Genomic DNA, 22,191 nt, shown 5'->3' with positions numbered 1-22,191 from the left:
ACTGGTGAATAGGAATTTAATAGCTGTAGTGATAGTTGCGCTGCATTGCTCCCCCCCCAGGAATTTTATCTGTGATAGAATTCGATGAATGGATACTACTAGTTGATTAATAGCTGTTTTACGAGAGGCCGGGAGAGCTGTATTAAGCTCACCGGGCTTTGAATGCTGGTCGTGAGAGCTGTATTAGAATCACGGTTGTGGGCGTGCTCGCTCCTGTGTTGCAATTAGCAGTCGAGTGTGTACAGGCCCCCGTTGTGTGTGGCCAGTAGTAACAGCATGAGGAGAACAATGTCGCAGTCACAAATAACAAGTCAACTGTTCACAGCAAACCATAAATCGAACTAGGTGTGTTTAAGGCGTTTCAGTCAAGGTAGGCGTGCTCAGATCACGTCAGCGAGTCATCCCTGTGGGGCTAGGCTAACGACGATGTTAACCGTCATCTATCAAATGGAACATCCTATAACAGAATCGAATTAACAAGTTTCATATACCAGTGGATGGCAATGGAATTAAATTGTAATGGTAGTTGAGCTACATTACTGCCCCACCCCAATAGAATCAAAGTTAACGTGTCTTATATACTAATGAATTGGAATTTAATAGTTGTAGTAAAAGGTACTCTACACTCTGAAACTGAATCGGCCTCAATGCGAGTCAGTTTGTAACTTTTGAAAATAAAATAAATGTTTCTCAATTGATCGGAAGCATGATATTAAATGAAGTTGATTTTCGAAAAGATTTTTGTCGAGTCAAAATTAGTTTCAGAAATTTTTTACAGTATAAAAGAGTGAAGTGGATTTTTTTTTAAAAGTTTGAGGTGATGCAGCTCTTTTTTATTCCCAATTACTTTAGAATTCTATTTTTTAATACGTATAAACTTTACAAATTAAAGGAAAATTTTAATTTTTTAAGGGTTTGAAAAATAATAAAAATGTATCTTTTGATAAATCTTATTACAGTATGATTCAGAAGTTTTTAGAAATATCTGAAATTACTTTGTAACAGCTCTGTATAATTATTTTTGTTGGTTTATCGATATTGGAGTATGTAAAAAAGCGTTTAAACTTTAATCTAACACATAAAATTTACTATAGTATTACTTCGTCTTGTGAAATTATGGATATCTTTGCAAGCATTTGAAGTTTTTGAAAACATGTAAAAGGAAATATTTTTGACATGTCAAGGAATAATAAACCATAATTGACAGTAAAAAAGAGCTGCATCACCTTGAAAAACTTTTTGAAAAATCAATTTTAGTCTTTTAAGCTTTCCAATTTTATTTAAATTTTACACCTGCGACGATATGGTTAGCCAGCTTCAATACCACTAGTCAGTAAGTATTCTCAGTTTTTATTATGTGCTATTGCAGTTAAAAGAGAGGAGACAATTTCAATTTAAAAACATATGATAATTTCATTCTTCGCATTTTGCTCTCCAGTCACGTGTTTTCATTCTGGGGATGAAAATTATCAGACAGTGCGTGCTCTACTTAATTCCACCTCTACAAACAAGATGCTTAGACCAAAAGCTAAATTTTTAAAAAAAAATTCTTTTTAAATTGTGTGTGTGTTTTTTTTTTTACAACTACTATTATGAACTATAACCATGACCCCAAATACTATCCCTCCATTTAAGATTTCAAATTATCTCAAATGCACTCTTTGAAAGAAATTTTTCTGCCCATCCAAATGCAGCAAAATAAGAAACAATATTTCAAGATAAGAAAGATAAGAATAAAATAAGAAACAATTACTCCAATTAAAATAAACAAAGAGAAACCGAAGGTAGAATATTTTCGTCTCATTTCATCCCGTAGTCACACGTTTTCGTCCTGGAGATAAAAAAAATTTATCCGATAGTGCGGCCTCTACTCAATTCCAGCTCTTATAACCGGATGCTTGGACAAAAATCTTTTTTTTTAGATATATCTTTATGAATTATGATTTTTTACAACTATTTTAAAATATACACATAATATTAAATTATTACCCCGATTAAGGTTTAAAATTATTCCCAAAGCCCTCTCTGAAACACAAACAGCTACCTAATTTTATCAGAATCAAATAAATTTTTAAAAGTATTGAATAAATATCATTTTATTTTTAAATCAGTAATTACATTCTCGTGGCATTTCATTATTACAGTATCTGTTTCATACTCTGTTCATCTTTCAATGCATTTTAAAGTCAAATATTTTTTTAAATAATTGAATAAACAACCATTGTTATCTAAATTCTAGACCTAAAAGTCTAGTTTGATATAAACAAATAATAATGGAAGTTTGAAATCTTGAAACTAAAAATGATTATATTTAAAAATAATTTTTAGTTATAATACGTATTTAAACACAATCAAAAATTAAAGGAGTTCATTACTTATTTATAATGTATGTTTTTTAAAGTTATACAGTATAAATTATTTCTAGTTTTTATCAAGCTATTTCTTATAATCATAATTTTTATTTCGCATTTTTATTATAATTATTTTTTACTTTTATTATTATTATTATTTATTACTATTTTTCATTATTTTTTATAATCTTTTATAGTCACACTCTCTAATTTTTCTATAGTTAATATCATGAGATTATTTTTAAATAGCGTAATAAGATTTTCATATTTAACTTATGACTTTTCAATTCAACTACGTAATAACTTGCTCAGAAAATTATTGAAAAACTATTTACACCGGAAATGCTAAATGAATAGCGCATATTTACTAAAAACCATTAATAAAAGTTTCTTGTTCGATCTTATTATTCAATATCAGCCTTAAAATCTTAATAAAAACACATTTGTTTTCAGAGGTTTCTGAAAGGTATCAAAAACGTGTTGTTAATTTTTTTATCAGTGACAGAAGGGGAAAAAAAAGAGTACAGTTATTAATATTCATATGTATCGTAAAATTTTTTCTAGTCATAGATAGGCTATGTTTTACGCCTGTCTTAATTCTAAAACAAGTTTTAAGCTATTCGTTAATGTACTCAGCCCCGAGGGAAAAAATTAATTACTTGACAGAAGAAGAAAAAAATTCTAATTAGAATAAAAGGCTATTTACACTTTTTATTTCTTAGCGCAACATTGAAATAAGAAAACGAAATATAAGTCGTCGCTTTTTTGCAATTTCAACCTGCTTCTTTCGTGGATTATTTTGTGGGAATTATAATTAGTTTTCGAGAAGTTATGAAATAAAGATTAACTTCAAATTAAGTACATTATATTTTATACGTTTTGAAAGGCTTGAAAAACTATAAGAAATTAACATTTGATAATTTTAAAAACTTATCTGATTAAAAGATTTATTTTTATAATTACTAATGATGAGATATTTATTGATACAAAAAAACTCTAATTGATTGAGATCAGTAAAATCGTTACATGGAAAAAATTATGATGAAAATGAATCATTTTTTATGTTCTCATACAGTCTGATTTTTATGAAGGGAAAAAAACTGCATTTTACTTTTCTTTTAATCTTGATATTAGTTCTTAATATACAAGTTTGACGTGTAAGTTTTGGGGGCAAAATTCAAATTCCTATACTCTTCTTAAAGGCTTTTTTTTCTCGAAACTTAACCACCAGAGGGGTGTGGATAGAAGGGGAAAATGTTTTTATTCAACTTTATTTAATTTTCACAAATAAACTGATGATTGATTTTTATTGCTCAGGACGATTTCTTTTTCGAAAAATGTTAAATACAAGGTTATCATTCAATCAGTATAAAATAGATATCCTAGAACTTCTTGGCAATTTTGTTTCTTCAAATGAATTATAATCAGTATTTCCAGAAGTAGTTTAGCATGAGGTGTTTGTAAGTTTTTGCATATTTTATAAATAAAGAATTTTTTTTTTTTGCATCATACAAATCACTTTTCGTAAGTTCGAATAAAAAAAAAGTAAATTTTAAATGTATAGCATTCAATTACCCATTCAAAAATACTAATATTTTTAAATATTTAATAAAAAAATCCATATAAGTTTGAAAAATTATTAAATACGTAATAAAGCTAAATCTTTATTTCTGTTCATTTTTGAAATAATAGTAAGGAATCGGAAAGTAATTTTTTTAAGATTAAATTGGAACAGATCAATTCTAACAAGTTTTTATTTTCACGCAATAATATAATCACTCTCGTTTTTAACAGAGACACGTTTTTAGTGCCGGATCGGCAAAAATCAATTTCGATGATGTGCTTTCGATGATGATGAAAATATATGCTCCCACACTCATTTATTAATTTTTTCAGGTATCTTTCTGGATGCGAATCGTAAAGATCAAAATTACCGAAACGTTTAATGCACTTGGATAAACATCGCAAAAGTTTATGGTTGCTTTACTACCTTTGTGAAATTTAAAAAGTATACAATGCAGGATTTTCACCTCCTTAGTTTGAAGGGCATTTCTCCAGAAATTGAGAAAAAAAAATCAAATTAATTAAAATTTAATTATTTACGAGTGAACGAAATATTTTTAGTATAAAATGGAAACTTTTCACTTGGAAACGGATACTTAAACATGAAATCAAAAATTTCCATCGTGAAACGAAATATTTTTAATATAAAATGGAAGCTTATCCACTATGAAATTGATATTTTTTTGTAAAAAATGAACTTTTCCGCCATGAACGAATTTTTAATGCAAATTATTTGGATTATTGTAAAATATTTTTCTCTTGAAAATATAAATTTAATGGCAGCATAAATCCATTAAAGTAGAGATGAGAGGAAACAAAATGTTCGTGTACAGTGAGAACGCTAAATTTATCTAATGATATTTCGAAGCTTTGGACTAAACTTTGAAAGCTTTAGTCCAAGCTTTGAAAGCTTTGCTCCAAGTTTTTGATAGTGTGACCATATTTTCTAGTTTGCAACTAATTCTCATATATGGAGTGTTAGAATCTGTTTAAAATTATGCTTAGTTAGAGAAAAAGAGTTTTTGTGTCTGATTTAGCGACTTAAATATCGTTTGAATTAATCAGCATTGAATTAATCAGAATTAATCAGATATTTTCCTTATGTCATAAAGATAGAATTTCATTGGATCATAAGTTATTCAGTGGTTTAAATTTTTTTTCTCCACACTTTGAAGTTAGGGTTGCAAATACTCAAATTTAAATTTTCATTGAATTTAGAATAAAGTACTAAAATTATTGTAGCAAATATTTTGCAATTATGTCGAATTATAACACCCTATAAAAATTGAAATACTTTTAATTTTGAAGGCATTAACAAAACCTCTAAACAAGACTTATTGTTATTCCTGTGTTAAAGCGAGAAATAATAATTTCTTGACGTTTTTAAAAAAAAGATAGAAGGGTATTTTGTCTTTTTTTTTATTTCATCTATTCATAAACAATTAAAAATTCATCGCTAAATTTGAAAAATGTATGATTAATTGCGAAATTTTGAAGAAAAAGTAGTAAACGTTTTTGGTTTTTCCAAAACGCTTTCAACTAAAAAAACTTACGTGCTATTACTTGTTCTCTCCAAATATTTATTGAACTTTAATAAACTGTTGTCGATAGTGAAACGCTTCATGCATAAAATCTGCTTCTAATCAGTCATTAACAAAAACGTTAACAAGCATAAAAAAATATAGTTACATATTTATTTATTTATTTTTGTAAAAAGAAAAAAATCGTATAGTAGAGTGAAAAAAATTAAACTTTTTAAAAGAACAGAATTTCTTTTAATTAAATAATGAAAAGCTATACAAGCATTAATGCTTTTGGTTGGAAATTTGTGTAAGTAAAAAAATAATTCAATAAAATGGAGAAAGAAATATACTCTAGGCGTCGATTTGTTTCCTTTTAAAAACAGCATATTGTCCCATTTCAGAAATAAGCAAATTATTTGAAGTTTTACAAGGTTTACGTACATATAAGAGATATAGGAGGTTATATATATATATATATATATATATATATATATATATATATATATATATATATATATATATATATATATATATATATATATGTAACATGCGAGACTACAGCCTCTCTGTCAATACGCCAGATGTCGCTCTCTTTAAGAAAAAAGCAACGAACTTTCTCGATGTAAATGAAGAGTTAGTCATGTAGTTTCTAAGTGAAACTGGTTGTTTTTAGGTAAAACCTGAAACCTGTGTGGTTCGAACCTAAGTGGTTAGAGTCTATGTGACTCATATTATTATTGAGGAATAAATATTATTGTTACTGTTATTGATCATATGGTTGATTGAATTAGTTGATGATAACCAACATCATCGCATTATGGTGTAGTTTGAAGTAACTCGGCATAGATACCTGACATATATATATATATATATATATATATATATATATATCGACCCACTGAAGGGATGAAAGGCTGAGTCAACCTTGCCCGGCCAGAGGATCGAACCCAAGACCTTTGGCACGGGAGCGCGAAGCTTCCGTGCTATATATTCATCCCTTCAGTGGGTCAATAAATGAGTACCAAGCATGCTTGGGAACTAAACACTGGGGGTTCCGCGTTCAGCTGACCACCTAACCGGAACATCTGCTCCTGCATCCCACAGCCCAAGGTCAGAAAACTGAGATGGGCACAGTAGGCCTTGGCCCTCTATGGGCTGTCACGCCACTGAGTGGGATGCAAGAGCAGATGCTCCGGTTAGGTGGTCAGCTGAACTACTTTACTATAAAGTGGTGTTTCACTAAATGTTCCCTTGCACCAAAACCAGAGATAGTTCCTATTGCAATGAAATACATGGAATGTTCTTTTACACTACTTGGTGCAAAGTTGCTACATCAATGTTTGTTTTTCAAAAGCACCAAAATTTATTATTACAGTAAGATATGATATACATAAAAAATCAGAAAAGTTATTTTTACGATGCAATCTAAAGCAAGAATAATTAATTTAGGATGCATATATACCATATTTCTTAAAATAATTTGTTTACTGATCAAATATACACGCAGCACAGACAGAATATTATTATAAGTAAGGTTGAACTCCGACCCACCCCAGGGGGGTATACGGAGATAAAAGTAAAATTATTACAATATAATTTTTTTAAAAACTAAAGTTACAGTAAAATCTCGCCAAATGACAGTGGTGGTGATCAGTTAAAAGTGGATTAACAATAAAGTTTGACAATTAAAAACATGTGTTAAAGGCAATGAAACCCAATGGCGCCGGTGTAAATGTCGAGAATTAAATGATTATAATAATAAGGAAACAAGAGATAAAAAATCTCAAAACTAAAATCAATGAAAGCTAGAAGTCCAAATAGTAAATGTCTAAAAGTAAAAGTCTGACTAGAAGTCTATGAAGTCTAAAATCAAAAGTAGATAAAAATTCAAAATGTAAGGCTAAAAGTTGATTAGTAAAAATTAACGATGACATGCTCTATTGTTGGTTCATGACTGGGGCCAGTTGATCTGGGGCTAGAATGTCCTCGAGGGTTTGTTTAATAATTTGAGTCACAATTTTCCTGCAGGTCAATATAGCGAAGAATTGATGTTCCTCTTCGCAATTATTCATGTGGGTTCCACGAAGTGCCCGGAATCTTGGACAGTGCTTAAGTAGATGATCAATGTCCTGTCTCACTCCACAGTAAATGCATGAAGCTGATTTTTTGAAATATTTTTGTTGATAGGTCCCGAACACTCCGTGGCCAGTAAGGAGCTGGTTTAAATAAAAATTGGCCTGCAGGCGCTTTATGCTTGGGTCTTTAAAAAATTTATAGGTTTGTCTTCCCTTGTCACTAGACCTCCAGTCATTTCTCCAGCGGTTAAAAGTAATGTTCTTAATGTAAGATTTAATTTCGCATTTTTCACCCGGGATCTCAAAATCAATCTGGCCAAGCTTAGTGGCTTCCTTAGCAACCCAGTCGTCCTCTTCATTTCCTTCAATGCCTGAGTGTGCTTTAATCCAATTTATATTATAGTTGCTACTCCACATGGCTTTGGTGTCTTCTATAAGTTTGAGGTGTTTACGTGGGTCCTCCAGGCTCATAAGTGAAGAAAGGGAATCTGTGTAAATGCTTGCCATTGGAGAACCCTGGTTTTTAAGCCATTGGAGCGCTGTCTGTATCGCAAGGAGCTCAGCCAGATAAATACTGCAGTTGTTATTTAAACGCGCCGAGATGGTACTGATGGTTTTGCCATTTATCTTCATTACAACACCATATGCAGATTTATTTATAAGTCTACCATTGTTCTCAGTTTGAATTCTCGACCCGTCTGTGAAGATTTCAATGCCATGGTTAGTTGGAAGAAATTTCCCCCAGGGCAACGCGAGAGAGTTTGAGGGATGAACCAGTTTGGGAGGCAGTAAGAGGTGATCAGGAAAGTACATATGATTTTCAAGCCAATTGATGTCCTCTATCCTCCATTTCCAGATATTTCTTTTAATGTAAATCTCGTCAATTATTTTATAGTAGATTGGTTTTACCCCGGCCAGTATCTGGAGTGCATCAGTACTGACAGTCCTATAAGATTTGGTAATGGTAATAAGCGGAATTCTTTGAATTGATTTTAGCTTTTCTCTTATTTTGACTGTGTTTCTAAACCAGACACAGGCCGCATAGATGATGATTCTCTCGGTTGCCTGGAGGTAGATCTTTTTTAGAACATGATGGTTGAGACCCCAGGTGACTCTAGCAATCCTCTTTAATTTGTGATTAAACATTTGTACACGATCCTTAACTTCGTCAAGATGGGGAATCCAGGTGAGTTGTGGATCCAAGATAACACCTAGATACTTTAGTGTTTTCACATTCTTTATATTAGCGTTATCCGGAAGATCCATCTTGACACAAGGAAGTCTAGCAATTCTTTTGTTAGATTTCGGAAAAGTGATTAGTTTGGTTTTTTCCTTGCTAAAGTTGAGATGCTGGGTTTCAGCCCAGGTCAAGATCGTGCCGAGAATTTGTGTAGCCAGAGAGTCAAAGTGATACAAGATGGTACGCCTCAAAAGTAAAAACATGTCATCAGCAAAAATGATAAGTTTAAAATCAGTAGAATTAAAATTATTAAAACGGCTAAAATATTCCTCGTTAAAGATATTAAAAACTTGATCTATAAGGATCAGCCATAAAATGGGCCCGAGGGAAGAACCCTGAGGAACACCAACGTTAAAAGCTCTTCGAGTTAAAATGTGACCAGCACTGTTTTCATATAAAACACTTCTGTCGTTTAAAAAACTGAAAAGAATCTTGAGTATGTTGATTGGAAGATCCAGGCTGTTAAGTCTCTCCCTGAGTATAGCCCATCTCGCGTTGTTAAAAGCACCCTTGATGTCTAGGGCCACTCCAATTGTATGTTTGCTAGATTGTTTAGCCTCACCAATAAAATCCACTACAGCCTTCAATGCGTCATCCGTCCCCCTACCTGATCTGAAGCCATATTGATTATCATTCAAGCTATTTTTACTTTCCAAGTAATATGTGAGTCTTTTGCATAAAAGTTTATCTAGAATTTTTCCCCAGACTGGCAGTAGGGAAATGGGCCTGTAGGAATCTGGATTGACAAGATCTTTGTTTGGTTTACCAATTAGGGCAACCCTGGCAATTTTCCAGCATTTTGGGAAGTGACCCAAAGAGAGACATTTATTCATGATACTAGTGAACCAGATCTTATTTGTGTAAAATAGGTCTCTGATGACCTCTCCCGGGATTCCATCTGGTCCTGGAGCCTTGCCACTTTTTAAGTCTCTAATTACACACTCAATTTCATACATGCCAAAAGGATCATCCTCAGCCTCCTGTCCAAAGCATGTGATCATGTCTTCCTCTACCTCCTGAAAATGATAAGCAAGGATATTATCAATCGATTCTTTAAGCTCCATTGTGGTGGTCCCATCAGATCTGATTGTGTTATAGAGATTCTGTCTTCTAAGGTCTTGACCGTCAGCAATCTTGTATGGCGATCCAAATGCCTGTTCGAGGTTAATACCGTTGATAAATTGCTTAAAGTGGTCTCTTTTTGCTTTTTTGATTTCACATTTATAGTTGGCCAAAGTCTGTTTATACCTGATCTTCTGTGCCACTCTGTCATCCTGTTCCCGGGCTCTCTGGTACAATCTTCTATGTGCTCTGGTTTTATTTCTAATCTCACTCAGTCTGGGGCTCCACCAGGGACAAGTTGGTCCTTTTTTTCTAGAACCGGATCTTCTCCTAGATTCATCGCAAGCCCTATTAATGTCATTAGTTATACCCTTGATAAGATCTTCCAGTTGATCAATATTCTCTATATTTTCAGCGTTCCATTTTTCTGGAATCTTATAAAGCTTTGTCCTGAGATCAATCCACCTGAGATTCCTGTAATTGTGTGATCTATTTTAAGTTGAATTTTGTTATGTTGGGTGGTTATTTCAGCTGTAATTAATTCGTGGTCAGACAAACTAATGTGGTCATGGACTGTATAGTTGTCAAGCAAGTCAGAGTTAGTAGCAATGATATCTATCCAGCTGTGTCCCAGTGTGGATGAGTAAGTCGGAGGAGCCTCAGGATCATTGATTACATGAACATCATGGCTAATCAAGAACATCAACAGGTCATCTCCCCTATTATCAGATCTCGGGCCCCAGACCGTAGACTTAGCGTTAACATCAGCACACAGTATTACATTGTATTGGGAGTATTTGACCAAAAGAGAGTCCAGGATATTAAGTGTTGGATCCATTGAGTCACTAGGTGGTAGGTAGAAAGACACAAAGACAAACATTTGTGAGTCAATTTGGAAGGTAACAGCGCACAAATCTCTATGACAGATAACAAGGGAATCATCGCTAATCCCTGTTCCCACCAAAACTGCCGCTCTAGGTTTCTCTCTAAATGAATAAATTTTAAGATCATTTGAGAAGAATGGAATTTGACCATCATGCTGAAAGTAGGGTTCATTAAGACTAATGATCTGCAGATTTAGTCGTTTTATATCAAGATTAAGTTGCATGTTAGCCAGGCGCGAATGATGAAGGTTCAGGTGCCCTATTGGAAGATGATTAATTATACCACTTGCCATAGTCGGTGTTTCTTACTTGGACAGCCTGTGCTCTCTGATACTGGTTACACTGCTTGTCAAAAGGGCCATGGCCGGTTTCGAGATTTAATCCATATTTTTCATTCGCTAGTTGGCAATTCGCGCAATATGATCTCTCCTCGCATTCATGGATCTTGTGTTCATTTGAGGAACAATGTCTGCAGATTGCATCTCTTTGACAATCTCTTGCGAGATGGCCGATGCCAGCACAACGGTAGCATTGGCGTACCGCAAAATATTCGTCGTAGTTGTATCTTCTCCAGCTGATGTTAATTTTATCCTGGTATTTGATGTAATGAAAAGCATCAGTTGAAAGTTCCACAATCCAGTGCCGGGTACCTTTCTTTCCTCCCAAGGAGCCTCTCACGTTTACCTCCTCCTCATCGACACCTTCATGTTGGGACACCAGTGACTCCCCGACTGTTTCCTTGCTCACCTGCCCCTCAACTCCAAAGATAATTATAGAGGGGTTTTTTAATTTATCTTTAAATTAGAATATTATTATAAATTCGAACAAAACTGAAGAGAATAGAAGTAAAATATTATAAAACTATTGTATACTATTGACAGATTAATGTAAATTTTGTAAAAACATAAACATTTTTATTATACAATGAAAACATCATTTCATAACAGTTTATATGAGTAGTTTGACAAATCAATGCAACAGAAAGATTAAAATTTCTTGGCAAATAATCGACCACAATTAATATTTTTTATCAATTAGTAAAAAGGATTGAGAAACTTACTTGGTAATTACCAGCTTGTCATTCGAATCCGACATAAAGCACTTTATTTCATCAGTACACTTCATGTAAACAAATCGCTATTATGGCGTCCATATTGTCAATATCTTGAAATTGCACAATTATTCGCCTTTAAACACCTAATAGTGGTCAAAGAAGCATTTGTTTTATGTTTAAAACATACCACAGTTTCACAAGAATTTATAGTTAAATAGCTCAATTATACACCAACTATTCAATAACGAGCTGCAGATTCGTGCAAGCTTTATAATTCATAGCAAGATATCCACCACTCGTTAAAAAGTGTAATTGATATTTTCTAAAGCACTTGCTGATTCAAAATATGTAAACCATCTATCTATATCACCCACCGTTATCATATACTCCTTCAACTATATTTCTATTTTTAAGGAACTGTGAGATGGAGTACTAATAAAATAGAGAGACATGATATATACACTAGGGCGTATCGAAAAAATCGAAATTTCTTAGATCTTTTTGCGGTAGTGCGGAAAAGATGTGAACACCCATCATTAAAAATTGTGCGGAATATCAAAACTCTGGGTCAATATCTTCTGTCGCCTCAGTGGGCCGAAAGTTTCGAAAATTGTACTAAAAATCATTAAAATAAAAAATAATAATAAACAAACCCTTATTTCGTTTATCGGTTTTGGGTAGTGTTTACAAGTTGCTATTCCATAACAAATACAACCATAAAAAATTTTAGAATTATATTTTAATATCTTCTGCCGCCTCATCGCCACAAAATTTTGGAAAATGAAGGCACAATTTTAAGTAAATAAACTTCACACTTACCTCATTTTAATGGGAAGAGAGACTTTATTTTACCTCTTAAACATACAAATGACAAAACCATTACTGTTTGTATTAATTTTTTGTCTCAAATTTTGACATATGTTTTCTGGATTCTAGTGCCACTCTAATAAATCTATCCCTATTCAGTGGCCCAACTATTTTTCCCGAAGCTGCAGTAACTAGTTTCGCAATCCGCTCCACTGCTTGTGTGCGTGTGAAGGAAATTTAATAAAGTCCCAGCAGTCCATTGGCATACCGTCCTTTATCATCTTCAGAAGTTCTTGAGAACTGATCTCTCTGAGAACGGGAGGCAATGTCACATAACAAGCTTGTCAGTCAATGAGATCTACATAGCCTGCTGCTTCAAAGTTAAGAGCAGGAATAACGAATCTGCGAACGCCATTTCCTTCCGAACTAACTCCCCTTGCCTTAATAATCCGCCGAGTTGCAAGGGTCCTAATAGGGCACCTGTCTTCCGTTAACATGGCCAAAAGCATGTTTTCTGGAGCTGCAAAGCAAGCGTTGCGAGAAATAATTGGTTCGATTACGTCACGATACTTTTTAGGCAAGTATCGAGAGGAATTGATGAAATGCCACGGGTGTCTAGTACCATCTTTTATGGACTGATGAATCTTTATTCGGAACCATGAGGGTGCGTAGACTCTTAGAATGAATACAAATAAAGTTAGCCAGAACTAATGGCAGTGAAAATGTTTAATAAGTATTTCTGATCTGAACTGAGAGTGGTGGGATCAATATCTGGCATCTCGCTATAAAAAGCAACAATTGAAAGCTTTTCGCATCCTTTGAGGTTCCGTCCAATGTCTCCGGTATAAGATGTGGGTCCAGATGACTTGCCGTCAATGGACTCAAATAGGTGTCGTAATGGCAACTCATTGAAATGAAGTAAGCAGATAATCCATTGTACTGGTCTCTGAAGTTTCAATTCAAGCCTGCGAATTACACCATTAAACACTCCTGTTTACAACACAACGAACACAAAGGTACAGTGCCGTCACACCCGAGAACACAAAGGTTACGAAAATCATCCAATAAATCACCTGTTATATATTCGTAAATGCTATTAGATATATGAAGACTAGATCCACTTATGGGCGTAACATGTCCCATGTATGTAGAATCAGGCTCCGATAGAATACAGTAATGAGCATCTACAATTGTTCTTTGGAACTGCTTGCCCTCGTGTTTCTGATGTTAAAGATTTGTCTTGTCGTCCATTAAAGCAAAAGCCATATATAGTGGAACGATTTTCAATTGATTTTGAGACATTTCTTTGTAAATTCTCGATTTTTCCCTCCATATTTTATTTTTGTCTGTAACGAGGCTGGTATCTGATTCCGATATTAAACCCAAATCTTTCATAACACTCGATGCAATAGCAGCCGTGGCTCTGTTGGATACACCATATCTTTGATCTTTGACTGACAAGAACTGTGTTATCCAGTTTAAAACGCATTTGATTACTCCTTATGGGCTGCTGAAGCAACACAGTGTAAAACGCGTGTTTGGTGCCCACCTTGTCTTCCTCCGCCGCTATCTCCATCGCATATTCTATTTCATTTTTCTTTCCATTTTGTACTGAATAGCTTGACGCAGAAGCATGAGACGCGTGTTTTGCATATTGTATTCTGTTCCTTTCGCGTTTGAAGTTTCTGGTGTCGTTTTGATTCTGGAACATCAACGTTTCCAATAAACAGTTTTCTTTCCGTTCGTTGGTCAATGAGGAACACCTGCTCATTTCCAGGAGCTTTGCTTTCTTTCGGACAGACACACTCCTTAAAAATCGCGCATTTACAGGCAGATATGTCAAATAGTTTTTTTGCCTCCGTTTTAAAGTTCTCAACATTCTTCAGATCTCCGATTTGTTTCTTAGGATCAAAATAAGGTTATTGTTCTATTTTTTTGGCAGAGCGCCAAATCCAGACTGTCTCGATTGTGCATTTAGCAAGCAGTAAACAGTTATACAGAAAAGTACCAAAATGCGTCGAAATTTCCAAAATTAGATGCCGATGAGGCGGCAGAAGATATTATTCTGTAATTCTAAAATTTTTTATGGTTGTTGTTTTTACAATATTGTAACTTTTAAGTGTTACCTTAAACCGATCAACGAAATCTGTGGTTATGTATTAATTTTCGTATTTTAATCATTTTGAGTCCAATTTTTGGAACTTTAGGCCCACTGAGGCAACAGAAGATATCAACCCAGAGTTTTAAGATTCCGCTCATTTTTTAATAATAGGAATTCACATCTTTTCCGCACTACCGCAAAAAGATCTAAGAAATTTCGATTTTTTTCGATACGCCCTAATATACACTATATAGAAATATCGAGTTCAAGATATAATACAAACAAACAACATTTTCTTAATCCAAAGGACAGAATTGTAGCTACATGCTTTTGTGTGGAATATTTGGAATGCAAAGCTGAAATATTCAATAGTAAACAGCCAACATTGCCCATGATTAAAAATTTTCTTCCTTGACTAAAGATTCAAAAAGAGATTTTTCTGGGAAAGATTCAAATCCAAGAGATAAATTTAAAAGGAATGCAAACATTTCTTCAGATTATTTACATACTCATCAGATTTATAATTTCTAAGGAAATTGGCAGCAACTGATTTTCAGTATCATTCAGTAAGAGGTAGTCAGCAATTGCTTTCCTTGTGATCCGATAAATACACCTTCTTTTGCTTTCACAAAGCTCAACTCTGGAAACTTGTTGCGCAGGAGTGGAAAAGCATCTGAATGAGCCTCAACCAGATTTGAAGAGGTGGCATAACTCTGCCATGGTCAAACAATTTGTAACTTTGTCAAGGCATGCAAAAGAAAATTTCTATTTTCTCTCTACATTATGTTTTTGATTGGCAAATTTAGTATTGCTTTCTATATCTAATATTCCACTCGCAGTACTCGGTGTATCCTGTTTGAACTCCTATAAGAATGGTAATAACTTAAACATTTTTACAGATGCATCATTTGTAGTATTGTATTTTTTTTCCAGAGCTATAGTGCCATACTTTTATACATCTTTTTCACGTGGGCAAAATATCCAACCAGTACTGATGCATATTTGTATTCATTGCATAAATAATAGGCTTTTTGCAAACTTGTTTTAGAGGAGTCAATGAATAATTGCTGTGCACAAAATGTTGTGTTCCACCTCAAAGTTTGACATTAGATCTCGAACGTCAGTACTACAACAAGTGTTGCAGAGGATCACAAGTTCTTCGGTGGTTCTGCAGTGAAAATGGGTAGTTGTACCTAATGCAAGCAAATTAAAAGGAGTGTAACAGATTTAAGGAGTGTACAGAACAGTTGAGCTTCACCTTTTGTTAGTATCTGGTCTTGTTTAGTGGTCCGGTAGAAGGCCACTAAAATCAGTCTTACACATTAAATGAATACATTTTTCAGATTTTTTTGTCGGGGTCAAATGCATTGCTGAAAAGTGAAAGAGAACTTTCTCCCTGCATTTCTTCATCATCTGTAAGCTCTATAGGTGTTATTGGCATTAGAAAAACTACGGGATCATGTAGAATTGGTTTAGAAACTGAAAATCGCTTAGATACTATACAGATACACAAGTAATAATTGTAATTAATTGACATCTAGATCAGAGTTTGACTATTTTTACAAGTGAAAAAATTACAGTATTAAAAATTATACGATAAAAAATTAATGTCGTTGAGATGAAAAAAAGAACTATTCCGAGAAAATTAATTTTGTAAAATATCTTTAAAAACTGACATGAATAAGCAAAATGGTTTTCAAATTTGAAATCATAGTAACAAACTACAATAGAAATGATAAACTTCATCCAAGATATCATCTATAGTTTGTTTATCAGTGTTATTGGTGTTAAGATTTAACTACACCCTTTAAAGTGTGCAAGAACGCTCGATTCGGTATTAACTTGAAGTAAAGTAATCATTCACACAATTTTTTGAATTTTTCAGTTTCAAATTCAGTTAGATATTATTCCATAGTTTTTTACAGTATACGATTGCCAGAATGAAGTAGTATTTTAGTTGTGGTAAATTGCACCAATCCATTTATTTATACTCATCTTAAAACAGGCAGAAGAATAACAAAAAGTTATTCATACTGAACAAATTGCAAAAATGTATGTTTTTATCCTTTGATAATTTTTAAACACTTTAATATGTTATTGCGCAGTAAACACAGGGGTGTAATATCTGGATAAATTCGATGTTGAACAACCCGAAAAATTAGAGGAAAGAACATTTTATTTCAAGTTAATATCAAATCAAGCGTTCGCATACACTTTTAAGGATGTAGTTAAATTTGAACATCATTGTATGAAAATGCTTACACCAAGCAAGCGCATTCACACTGGATTCACATTGGATGCTTTGAATGTTAGCCGAAGATTGTTTATAATTGAATACGAAATGTCGACAGTTTGTTATTGTCTTACATGCTGCAAAACCTCCACGCTGTAAAAACTGCTGTGTAATACCAATCCAAATTTAGTGTTGAAAAACTCTAGAAATTGTGTGCGTATTTTTTAAATGTTAATACCGAATCAAGCGTTCATGCACACTTTAAAGAGTATAGTGAAATTAAACACCACTAGTTGATAAAACTTAAATAACAGATGATGATGATAACAGATGTCTCCAATTATGGATAATTAGTGAGTTTACTTAACTATAAACATTATTTCTGAAGGTATGATCTTTTCAATTTTTGATACGTCGAAGCCTAACTAGGCTTAGCTATCAACCCCAAAGCCGACGAGAGTGTAAATTGCAAGATCATAGTCTATTATTTGTCAAGTAATTTCAATCTTCTTGTCGGAATGATTTAACTAACTACTCCTGCAAATTGCTATAAAATTTATGTATTATGAAGATACTTAAGTTTTTGTAAGAAGATTTATATAATTTGTCAATAAGATAAAATAATTTTATACTATATAACTTCTATTCATATGGGTTCTGTTAAGCCTAGTTTGAATTCATATTAATATTCTATCAGTGCTGCGTGTATGTTTGATTAACAATCAAATTTCACTTTGAGAAATATTGTGTGTATGCCTTCTAAGTTAATGATTCTTACTTTATATTATACTGTAAAAATACATTTACTGACTCTCATGAGAACCATATTTTACAGTAATTATAAGTTTAAGTGAAACTGAGTAGCAAAAATGGTGGCGGCTACTTTACATTAAGCACCGTAAAAGACCATTCTTGGTGCGTCACTGCACTAGGTGCTTCACTACACATCCTTGTTTCTTAGTGTAGTGGAACACAACGTTGGTGTAAAGTAGTTGCCACCATTTTTAACGTTGAGTTACACTAAACTCTTATAAAATAAACAAAACAAAAATTCTCCGCCACAAAACGTATGTGTGTTCTTAGTTGTGTTAGAAGAATAATTATAATTTTAAGTGCCTCTTAATTGTATTAAATGATTTTATAATATTCATTTTCTATTTACTTTTTTCTGTTAAGCTTGATTCGAAGATGTCTCAATATTCTCTCGGTATATCATGCGCATATTTGAGTTAAAACTAATTTTATTTTACGAATTAGTGCGTGCATTCAACCTTGAGTAATTTTTCTTAATTTCAATTGCACCGTAAAAACAACTTTGTGACTCTTACATGATAATATCTTATTGTTATTATAAACTTTAGTGTTACTGAACTCCAAACTGGTTCACCAATTATTTCGCATCAGAAGTAAACACATTCCTGGTGTTTTGTAGCACGTTCTTGATGTTTGATTACACCAAAAACTATCTCTGTCATTTCACTACAGCACTTTTAGAGTAAAGAAGTTGTAAAATATTAATGGAATATCACTTACAGTCTTTAGCTATTATAATTTCCAGTTCATTTAATAATTTATATCTCAAATCTTTCATATTCATAAAAATAAAAACAGTTATGAATCAGAAATGATTATGAACAAAGAAAAGATAATGAAGATAAAAATAATAAAATATAATAGATAAGTAGAAGATAAATATAAATGAAGATAAGTTATCTTTTGGAGAAAACACGTTTTTTTCACTTTTTTTTAAACAAAAAAGAGAAAATTTTAACATTTTGCATTTTTTTTCTTTGTTTCAACATCTTTCGATTTCTAAACTTCTCTTTTTCGATTTAAATTTATTAAAATTCAATATCGAAAAACAAATTGCAAATAAAATATGTTTTATTTAACCATATTTAAGATAGTGTTTCTAATCTCATTTATTGTAAAACTAATGAGATAAGAGCATCTCAAATTTACGTTAAATAGCAAGAAATTTTTGCTTCTCATAATCAGCGAAACGTTTATGAAACTTTCACAATATATAAATTTTAAAAAAAATCCTTCTAATCAAAGTTTGATGAAATATTTAGATTAGCACTTACAATTCTCACGATTCAAGTTGTAAAACTCAAGTATGCTATAACGTTCAAAAATTCCGTACAACGCTCAATCATAATAAAGTACTTTTTAGGGTCATAAAAGTTACTATACTATGGTTCAATTATGATGAAGAAAAAGTGTACTATAGTTCAAAATACAATTCAAAAGACAAGAGTTTCGCCAAACTACCATTAAGCAATTAAACTTTCTATGTCACGAATGCAAATTTCGATTGCTGCTCTTCATTTTAGGTATTCTCTACTTTATTATTAGTTAAATATTGTTTTTAAGAGGTATTTAAATCATTCGATTTGTAGAATTATAAATTAAGAATGATTTATCTAAGTTGAATAACTGTTTGTGCAGAAATGGAGGCTTTTCTTTCATTTTTTTAAAGACTCTTTTTCATGACGTCACTTATCTCTGGTAATCAATTGAAAAGATTTAAAAATCAAAGATTTAAAATAATGTAAACAGTAATTTACCTCTGTAAGCAAGCAATTCAAAACTATCATTTTCAGAAAAAAAATCAATATTTAAACTATAATTTTCAACTTATTTACTAAGATAAAATATTTTTTCTTGTTATTTAATATTCGAACTATATTAATATCCCAATTTGTTCACTAAAATAAAGTATCTTCTTTTTATTAAAAGAACTAGCTTTCAAAGTTTACATGCAATTTGTCTTTCTTGTCATCTATTCTCTGTGGTATCCTTATAAGTTAGATTTGAAAGGCTAACAAACTTGTCCACCATTGGTCGTGATTTGAATCAATCATATAATTTAACTCACACAAGAAAATACCAGAGAGTTAAACTAAATCGATAAGTGCACTTGTTTTTGAAGAAAGGAAATCGCCATTGTCAGCCGCATGCAAATGGCGGTCAATGGGTTCTAATCGAGGTTTTGCGTGAAAGTATTCGTATTACTTATTCTGCTACATTTCTCATCATGAAAACCCATGAATATGTCCATCTTTACATATCTTTTAGAAGTTTATTAATAGATTTTTGAATGATAGTTATCAACATACATTGTTACAGAATAAATCTAAGGAATAAAGTATGGTCAAGTTTTATGTGATATTATTGTACTGAAGTTATGAAACTACAGACTGAGACATATTTTTAGTTAACCTTTGGGTATAAAATTAAGTAGTCGCAGACTTTTAACTATTTAAAATATTTTGCTAAAGGAAAGGCTTTGTTAAATTAAATAAAGCATAGTAAACATTCCCTTAATTGATTAAATTTTAAAAACTTGAAGAAATAATGCTTAAAGAATTTTCTCCGATCAAAAACTTTTTTTAAACTCACAAACAAATTTCTGACCTTTTGATAATAAATGATTCAAGGAAAGCAAATTATTTAATACATTTTCTTAATGAATTAAATAAATAAATTTATGAATTCGCAACCTGGTTTCTTCGTATAGTTCTTAGTCATCCCTGAAATTTTGATCATTGAATTTTTTGTAGAACTTTTCCGCTCCTGTTTCTGTCAGGAAATTGGTAGAAATTGGTTAAGTTTTGATCTTCTCTAGTGGCGGCCGAAAAACTCTCAGTTCCAAATTGATAGGTATCAGCTAGTCTGTGAAGTAAAGGCGGCTCTGTGCTGACCACATTGCCTCAACCATGCCGTTGGCCTTGAAATTCTAGCCTCCCAGGGCTTTTGACATATATCTAGCTATGATAGCAGTAATTAACTTATAAGATGTAATGCTATAAATGCTGAGGCACCATTACAGCAAAATGTACATATTTTGAAACATCATTAATATAAGTATTTAAGATTACGAATAATAAAGAGAAAGTATTTTAAACTGTGAAATTACAGAGCTTCGTAAAATACTAGGATGTACATACATTGTGCACTTTAGGAACATGTATAGTGCGCATAATTAAAAAAGGACCATAAATTACTTTTAATCTAATGATCAGATCTTCACACTCTAGAATTCAATCGTAATGGTTCAATGGGGTGAATTCAAATATGCTAATTAATTTGTACAGACAATATTTGAAAGTTTCGAAATAAGACACAAAAACGTACTTTCTCTGAATAAACATACCTTTTTTTCGACGAATTCAGACGAATTTCGACGAATACATTCTTTAAATTGATATAAAAAATTGTATACCTTGAAACTCAATGCTTTTTCGACTGCTATTAAATAAAATAATAAAAAATAAAGAATATTTACTTAGAGTTATATTTTACATAGTTACAAAGTTATATCTTACATCTTCGGATAAATGAAATTTACAATTGTGACCAAAAAGTTTTTGATTCACTTAAAAAGTTCTCGAGATATGGAGAAATGCACAAAAAAATATAATTAACATTAAGGGGTCCAAACTTTCTTACTGCTTTTCTGACCAGACTAGGGGGACCATATTTTCTAGACTGCGGCTACCCCCTATATATCCTGAGTCAGAAATCCGAATGCCTTAAAAAAAAGTATGTTTATTCAGACATATATGCGATGACTATTTGTAGTGAAAAATTACAAAATTAGTTGACAAGTAGAAATTAAATTTCTTGGAAAGTTGCTGATATTTCTTTAAGCAAAACATGAAGAAAATTATGGATGCGAAATTTATAATTTAAGAGCCGTTAAATTTTACCAGAAACTTTTTTATGGATAAAAATTCTGTAAAAAAATTGAAATTCCATTATAAATCAAAAATAATATATTAGAAATATATCACTGTAGGTATAATACCTACATATGAATAAATAATTATCAAAATTATAATTATTTATTGATTAATGTTTTTAATTATCTAAACTTATAAAGTAACAAATGTTGATATTATTAATTTAAATTTTATAGCGTTTAAAGTTAATTACTTTAAACTGTTCAGACCCATACTTATTATATACATTACCAAAGTTGGGGTAATCTGATTCATTTATAAAAGTCGTTTTTAGTTAATTTAGAATATATTAATACTCTCCGATACATTAACCCCTTAACTGCCGAGTAAAATTAACGTGATTCACTCCCCAGTGCCACCGTTTTTCGCTCAAGTGCACTTTCTTAGCACAGCTCAAGTGCACTGGTCGGGGAAAATGATGCACTCTTTGCAATTTAAAAACAGTTTAATTTTACAAGACAAGAAAAAGGAAAGAAAGAAAATACAAAATTTAAATTAAATAATAAAATACAATATAAAAGATGTTGTATGATAAATTCTGAAACATGGT

This window comes from Parasteatoda tepidariorum, chromosome 11, assembly GCF_982258835.1.
Source record: "Parasteatoda tepidariorum strain Cologne lab strain chromosome 11, Ptep-v5.0, whole genome shotgun sequence".
In the NCBI taxonomy this organism is placed as follows: Eukaryota; Metazoa; Arthropoda; class Arachnida; order Araneae; family Theridiidae; genus Parasteatoda; species Parasteatoda tepidariorum.
This window is presented reverse-complemented; position numbering follows the sequence as displayed.